Below are 7,781 nucleotides of genomic sequence, written 5' to 3' on the forward strand. Positions count from 1 at the left end.
TAAGAATAGACAATGATCGTTGAAGCACGAGTAAAACCACAAGAGAAAGAAGTCCGAACAATATCAATCTAGATTGGGCAGAAGTGTGTTACAAATATATAAGAGGTTTAAAACATGCAACACTGGATAACTTAATGAATCTATTTAGATTTGCCATATCTAATATAGAGCTGATAACTATCTCGCCTTCACTAAGCATATGAGTAAACGCCTGTCGCACGGTATCTACTCATAAACGAAGCATAAGCAAAGACTTCTTGATTGTTAAGCAAAGATCCGCCGCACGACCATTGAAAACAAACAAGACTGCTTGCACCATGTCTAAATCCACCGCATGATACTAAACATGATAACAAGGTTGTCGGAACTTACGGAGGTCGACGGATCGATGATTCCTCTCGAAGAACTCGACGACACGACAAGAGGACTCGAAAGTTGGCACGGGGCCGGTTGTATTGATTTGGTTGTGAACCCTTCTTACAATGGTCGAGGGTCAACATTTATACCCTAGACAAAATGTGAGTCCTAAAGGACTACGATTTACAAAGGAACTTCTAAACAAACTTGGAAACTTACGATTCCTTACCCTAAACTTATAGATTCCTTTATTAATACAACTCTCATCTTTCCGATCGGTCTTGCCTGCCATCTTCTGTTTTCCCGAATGGAGTTACCGCCTTCCAGAATAACCGACCGCACAAGCATTTAGCCGACCGCTTGCGTTGTTTGCCGAACACCCTTCTTCCCGCATGTGGGTCTACCTGTCATCTTCCAGAATCGACCAAAATCCAGTGTTAACAGCGGTATAATCACCCTACTCACTCATTTATATTCTTGCAAACTAGTTGTAGCAAGCTCTTTAGTGTAGCTAGAATTGAGAGCTTGCTTTGTAGTTTAAGTTCATCTAGTGGATCTCTTTAGTGTAGCAAGTGTGAGAACTCTTAGTGAGTAGTGACATAGCAAATTGTATGTTTAGTGATCATAGCAACTATAATTGTTGGATAGGTGGCTTGCAACCCTTGTAGAGCTAGAGCAAGTTTGCATTTCGCTATTTGTTATACTAATCAAATTGCTCTAGTTGGTTTGTAGATTTTTAAATAGGCTATTCACCCCCTCTCTAGCCATATTAGGACCTTTCAAACATTCGCTTCGCCTCATATTTGTCTAACCAGTTTGTTAAGTGTTGTTTTAGAATTTTTTATAGGCTATTCATCCCCCTCTAGCCATTAGGACCTTTCAAGTGGTATTGGAGTCATGGTCATCATGATTTGAGACTTAACAACCTATGGTATGAAAATGGCTCAAATCAACAACACTAAGAAGCCACCCTAATTTGATGGCTCCAATTATCCTTATTGGAAGGCTAAGATGACAACATACATCAAGTCAATCAATAGGAAGGTGTGGAAGGTGGTGGAGACCAAATTTGAGGTAGCCGATCCAGAGAATCCCACCGCGGCAGAAAAATATTGCTCTAAAACAATGATATTGCTCTTAGTGCCATTCATGATGTTTTGGATGAGAAAACATTTAAGCAAATCAAGAACATTAAGGTAGCTCATGATACATGGAAGAAGTTGGAGGAATCACTTGAGGGCACACAAGTGGTGAAGGGTGCTAAGGCATACATCCTTAAGGCAAAGTTTACTAGCTTCAAGATGAAGAAAGATGAGAGTGTGCTAGAGATGTTCCATAGGCTCCAAGTTCTAGTCAATGATCTCAAAGCACTTGGTGAAGAAGTGAAGGATAAGAACTTCTCCCACAAGTTCTTGAGATGCTTACCATTAAGATTTGGCACATTGGTCACTATTCTAGTGAGTGGTTTGGACACCATGACACGAAACCAAGTATTGGGAGATGTGATGACTGATGACACATATAGGGATGATGATGAGAAGGAAGAAAAGAAAGAGAAGAAAGATGAGAAGAAGGATGAGAAGAAGGATGAGAAGAAGAGTGTGGCATTCAAAGCCACATCATATAAGGGCAAGGCAAAGCAAGAATCATTGAGTGAAGATGAAGATTTGAGCTTTGATGAGATGGATGATGAGAAGATGGCTCTCTTTGTGAAGAGATTTGGCAAGTTCATAGTGAAAAGGGGCTACCATGCTAGAAGGAAGAAGTCTTCATCTAAGAACAAGGAAGAGTCAAGAAGATGCTTCAAGTGTGGAAGCAAGGATTATCTTGTTGCTCAATGCTCATACAATAGCAACAATGATGATGATGACAAGAAGAGCAAGAAGAAGGACAAGAAGGAAAAGAAAGAGAAGAAGAACAAGATGACCTTCAAGAAGAAGAAGAAGAAGGGTGGTTCATATGTGGTCACTTGGGATAGTGGTGCCTCCTCAAGTGATGATGATGATAGTGATGATGACAAGACCACCAAGAAGAAGGCTTCTATAAGCTTTGCCATAAATGAGAAGCCTTCTCTCTTCGATGCTCCATCATGCTTCATGGCTAAGGCCACTAAGATACAAACTTGTGATCATGGTTGTGATGAGGAACATGATAATGAAAATGAAAATGAAAGTGATGATGATGAACCAACTAAAGATGAACTACTTGACATGTTAGATGATGCTAAGGAATATTTTGACATTAAGAGAAGGGAATGCAAAGACTTGCAAAAGGAACTAAAAGCCCTTAAGCAAGCCTTTGATGAGCTTAATGCATCTCATGAGAGGCTAGAGGAAGCCCATGAGAAGCTTGGCAAAGCTCATAAGAAGCTTGAAAAAGCTCATTCCTCTCTACTTAATGAGCAAAATGTGAAAGAGCATGTTGTAACATGTGATGTAGGCTTAACTTGTGATATAATTGATGAATCTTTCTATAAGCCTATCATTGTTGCTTCCACTAATACCTCTTGTAGTACTTCCACTTCTAGCTCATCTAGTAGTGATGGTTTCACTTGTGATGTCTCACTAGTGGTTGAGAATGAAACCCTCAAGGAGGTAAATGAGCTCACTCATGCCTTAGGCAATGCCTATGGTGGCGAGGCCCGCTTGCTAAAGTGCTTGGGTAGCCAAAGATTTTTTCTCAATAAAGAGGGATTGGGCTATACCCTCAAGAAAGGCAAAGCAGTCTTTGCTCCTCATAAGACTAGTTTTATGAAGAACAATTATCGGTTTTGTAATAGATGCAAGCAAGTTGGGCATGAAGAGAAATATTAGAAGAATAAGAATAAGGACACTCATGTATCCTCAATTAAGTTTTATTCTTGTTATTTGCTTACCAAGGGTGTGAATGGAGTGAAGGCTAAGTTTGTTGGTACACCAATTGTGGGCTCAAAGAAAAAAGCTATTTGGGTACCAAAGAGCTTAGTAACTAACCTTCAAGGACATAAGCAAGATTGGGTACCTAAAAACAATTGATCTTCTTTTGTAGGTTAATTATAAAGCCAGAGGAAGGCATTGGGTTCTTGATAGTGGCTGCATTCAATACATGACTGGTGATGCAAGAATGTTTAACTCAATCAATACCAATGGCAATGATGGTTATGATAGTATTATATTTGGTGGTAATGGCAAAGGCAAGGTCAAAGGGCCTGGTAAGATTGCAATATCCAATGACATGAGTATTTCCAATGTGTTGCTTGTTAAGATCTTGAACTTCAATTTGTTATCCATGGCTCAATTGTATGATCTTGGATTCAAATGCATATTTGAGGTAGATGATGTAGAGATCATAAGTGTAGATGGCTCTAACTTGATCTTCAAAGGCTTTAGATATAAGAATCTATACTTAGTTGATTTCAATGCTAATGAAGCTCAATTGTCAACATGCTTGTTGACTAAGTCTAGTATGGGTTGGTTATGACATAGAAGGCTTGGTCACATTGGAATGAAACAAATGAATAGATTGGTTAAGCATAACTTGGTTAGAGGCTTGAAAGATGTTATGTTTGAAAAGGATAAGCTTTGTAGCTCTTGTCAAGGCAGAAAACAAGTTGGAAACACCCATCCTAAGAATAGTATAATGAGCACTAGCAAGGAATTTGAGTTATTGCACATGAATTTATTTGGGCCAACACAATACACTAGCATCGGTGGAAACAAATATGGCTTTGTGATAGTGGATGACTATACAAGATACACTTGGACATTCTTTCTAGTGGACAAGAGTGATGTATTTGCAACATTCAAATCATTTGTCAAGGGCATACACAATGAGTTTGAAACAACCATCAAGAGAGTTAGAAGTGATAATGATAGTGAGTTCAAGAACACTAGAATTGATGAGGTGTGTGATGATTTTGGAATTAGACATCAATTCTTAGCCAAGTACACTCTATAATCAAATGACCTTGTTGAGAGAAAGACTAGAAGTTTGATTGATATGGCAAGATCAATGTTGAGTGAGTACAATGTGAGTCAATCCTTTTTGGCTAAACTATCAACATGGCTTGCTATTGCAGCAACCGCTTATATTGTCACCCATTGAAAGAGAAGACACTGTATGAGCTCTTGAATGGTAGAAAGCCCAACATTGCATATTTTTAGGTCTTTTGGTGCAAATGCTATATCTTGAAGAAAGGCATTAGATTGAGCAAGTTTGACAAGAAATGTGATGAAGGATTCTTGCTTGGATACTCAACCACTAGCAAAGCATATAGAGTTTAGAAGTTGGCAAGTGGTACTCTTGAGGAGGTTCATGATGTTGAATTTGATGAAGCCAAGGGTTCCCAAGATGAGAATGAGAATCTTGATGATGTTAGAGACATTAAACTTTCAAATGCCATGAAGAACATGGATGTTGGTGATCTAAGGCCTAGACAAATGATATATGAAGAAGATGATCAAATGCAAGTGCTCTCTAACTAAAATGTGCAAGATGATACAAATCAGGCAAGTACAAGTGGCTAGTACATTATCTAAACCAAATGATCAAGCAAGTGCAAGCAATGTTCCAATCCTCTAACCAACCAACATAGCAAGAGATCATCCATTCGACACTATAATTAGAGATATTTCTATAGGTGTACAAATAAGATCAAGATTGGTTTTATTTTGTGAGTATTTCTCATTTGTATCATCCATTAAACCAAAGAAGATAGAAGAAGCATTGAAGGATGTTGTTTGGGTCAATGCTGTGCATGAAGAGTTGAACAATTTCACTAGAAATCAAGTATGGGAGTTAGTCGAGAGACCAAAGGGACACAATGTGATTGGAGCCAAATGGGTCTATAGAAACAAGCAAGATCAAGATGGAATAGTAGTAAGGAACAAAGCAAGATTGGTAGCACAAGGCTATACACAAGTTGAAGGTCTCAACTTTGGTGAAACATATGCCCTAGTTGCTAGATTGGAAGCAATTAGAATCTTGCTAGCCTATGCTTACGCCCACAACATCAAGCTCTATCAAATGGATGTCAAGAGTGCATTTCTAAATGGCTACATGTCGATGTTTTACCACCGATAGCCTACCTCGGGGGTCCTCGGGGCAGTATGTTTGGGCTTTGGTGTATGCAGAACTCGACGGTTAACGCAAGAGACAATCAATTTATCCTGGTTTGGACCCTCGATCTTCGATCGAGTAATAGCCCTACGTCCAGTCGGCGTTAGCCTTTGCATTGGATTGATCGTAAAGTGTCGTGTTGTACAATTGTTCTCTGAACCCCTGATCCAAGGAGCCTACCCTCCTTTATATAGTCAAGAGGCCAGAGTCCTAGTTGGTTTACAATGAGAGTTCTTAGTAGGATTACAGAGTAATACTACTACTAAGATTACAGGGAAAGAATCCTAGTTAGACTAGTTCTCCCTTCTGTGCGGGGTATCCCATGGGTCCCGCATCGACAAGCCCTCGAGCACTTCATGGTTGAGTTCTGGAAGCCTCATCTTGTTCCTTCAAGCCTCATCGAGCAGGAACAAGCATCGTCTGAGTGCTTTCTTGAGCGAAACCGTATAGCACTTCGTGAGATCTTTGCGTGGTGTGTACCTTTTTGAAGAAAAAAGTACTCCCATTTGGATGTAGCCCCTGAGCCTCTTGCTGTTTGGCATAAAGAGCTTGCCAGTCTTTTCTTGAAATCGTCCTGATTCTTTATTGAAAGGCTCCCGAGCATATACCCGGGTTCTTTGTCGAAAAGAGCTCGGATATAGTTATGTCTAGGTTCTTTTTGTCGTGTGGTCTTGAAGTCGTTTGTCTTGAAGAAGTCTTCTGAGTGATGTGCACTTTTTGAAGGAAAAAGTGCACTCACTGAGTGTAGCCCCTGAGCCACTTGCTATTTGGAATAAAAAGTTAGAGGGTCTTGAATCTTATGTTGTTTGAAAAACTGTTGTCTTGAAGTAGTTGTCTTGGAGGGTCTTGAATCTTATGTTGTTTGAAAAGAACTGAGAACTTCTCCTGATGCGGCCCCCGAGCATATATATCCGGGTTGTTTTGTTTAGGAAGAACTCAGGTGCAGGGTGTTGGCATATTCTCTGGTAGTCTGCTATTGTCAGATGTAGTTGTATGGTGGTGGTTGAGTGTGAATGTTGTTTGTTCACGAGTTGTATAGTGTTGGTATATCCTTTCGAATGTGCTTGTCCTTGAGTAATGTTCCTTCATGCCTAAGTCCTTTTTCATTGAATTCTGTCTTTTCACTGTGTCCTTTGTTAGGCTTGTTTCGTTTGTGCTCCTGGTCCATGTGCATCGTCCTTCGGTCTATAAATACCCTCCTAGAGTGCTGTTTTGATTCATTGAGCGTTTTGTTGCTTGTTCTGAAGTCTCTGTAGTCATGAATATGGTAGTTTGTGAAGTAGAGCAGCCCCCTGGCGTATTTTGTAGTTCTTGTATGACTTGTCGTAGCTGGAAGGAGTCTTGTGATAGGGATTAGAGGTAGGCTAATCCTGTAGTAGCAATGTACCAGGATGTATATGGCGGTAGTTGGAGGAAGTCTTGTGATGTGGATCTGGTCTGCCGTGAAGACACCAATGTTCTTGGCGGCTGTGGGATTCAGTTTTGCTAGGGTCTTAAAAGCAAGCTCTTTGACTATGACCTGGTTGACTCTGTGAGGGATTGGCATGCTAACTGGTTCTATGCTACCAATTTGATTCCTTCTCTCGCCGTTCATTCTGGATCTGGTCCCTTGGTTAACGACCGATGGGAAAAGAACTCCCTGACATCAGACGAGCTCTAAGCGATCCAGCCGTTCCTTGAGCAGATAAGCACTCTGAAGCAGCAGGGCTTGACCGGCTTCAGAATCATCTTGAGTTTTCTTCGCCGTCGTGTTTAGCCAATGAAGTAGCAAGAGAACTTTGGCTTCGAGTACTCTAGGGCTGAGGATCCTTCATGCATGGTCCCTGCCCTTGAGTTGACCGACGAGGAGGTACTTGAGCGTCTTAAAAAGATGCTAAAAGGAGCAAGCGTTGTCCCGCTTACCGTCTTCAAGTTCTGTGCAAAGAACCCACCTCCAGCTGTAAGTTGTTTTCTCTTTGTGTGGGTACTTTTTGTATTTCTTTTTGTTGTATCTATTTTCGCTTGATCTTCCTTGTCTTGTTGTCTTATTCTTTTCATAGGAATTTGGGCGTAACTTCATTGACCCGATTCCCCTTCACGACCTCCCTACCATTATGGGGGCTGGGGGTAGTCTTGCTGGGGCTTCTTTAACTAGTAAGTCGCAAACCGCCGTAATCCTTCCTGGTGTTTCTTCCGCAAACTCTGATGTATATGTAGAGTATGTTTCTCGTTTAGTTCCTCGAGGCCCTTACAGTGTCGAAAAGAGGGGGCGAGCTGAAAGTTCTTCTGGTTTGTCTTCTGCCAAGAAGTCTCGCTAGTCAAGTACTCGTCTAGGTACTCCAGTTGTA

This window comes from Miscanthus floridulus, chromosome 8 (genome assembly GCF_019320115.1).
Source record: "Miscanthus floridulus cultivar M001 chromosome 8, ASM1932011v1, whole genome shotgun sequence".
Classification (NCBI taxonomy): domain Eukaryota; kingdom Viridiplantae; phylum Streptophyta; class Magnoliopsida; order Poales; family Poaceae; genus Miscanthus; species Miscanthus floridulus.